Source organism: Etheostoma spectabile, chromosome 18, assembly GCF_008692095.1.
Source record: "Etheostoma spectabile isolate EspeVRDwgs_2016 chromosome 18, UIUC_Espe_1.0, whole genome shotgun sequence".
Taxonomy (NCBI): Eukaryota; Metazoa; Chordata; class Actinopteri; order Perciformes; family Percidae; genus Etheostoma; species Etheostoma spectabile.
In genome coordinates this window covers 21444789-21445216 of record NC_045750.1, presented here as the reverse complement: position 1 = coordinate 21445216, position 428 = coordinate 21444789, and positions in this window count along the sequence as shown.

The following is a 428-nucleotide window of genomic DNA, read 5'->3' as shown; positions in this document are numbered from 1 at the left end:
TTGTCGTCTTTGTCATGTACTGTATGTCAATTGCTTTGCTACTGCAACGAAATGAATCGCCCCTCAGGGACAAATAAAGGTCTTGAACTTGAACTTGAAAAGACTTTCAAAAACTTGAGGTAAGATACAAGAGCTCAACATACTGGTTAAGCTAACGATCTGCCAGGGAACGACTGCCTGGTCACGGCTTATATGGTGCAGAGGTGATAATCAGGACTGGGTGTGCAGATAGCAGCAGGTGTCCGCAGTAGGCCAATCAGCAGGGATGTGTTCAGGAAACTCAGGACAAACAGACTTCAGGTTAGAGCAAAAGGAAAACACAGGCAAAACAGGCTCAACATGCTGGGGCCATGGCAGAAGAGGCGGGGCTAGTACAAGATTTGCTATGCTTAAAAGTGTTCACAACGTTGAGTTCAGAAATAAAAGGA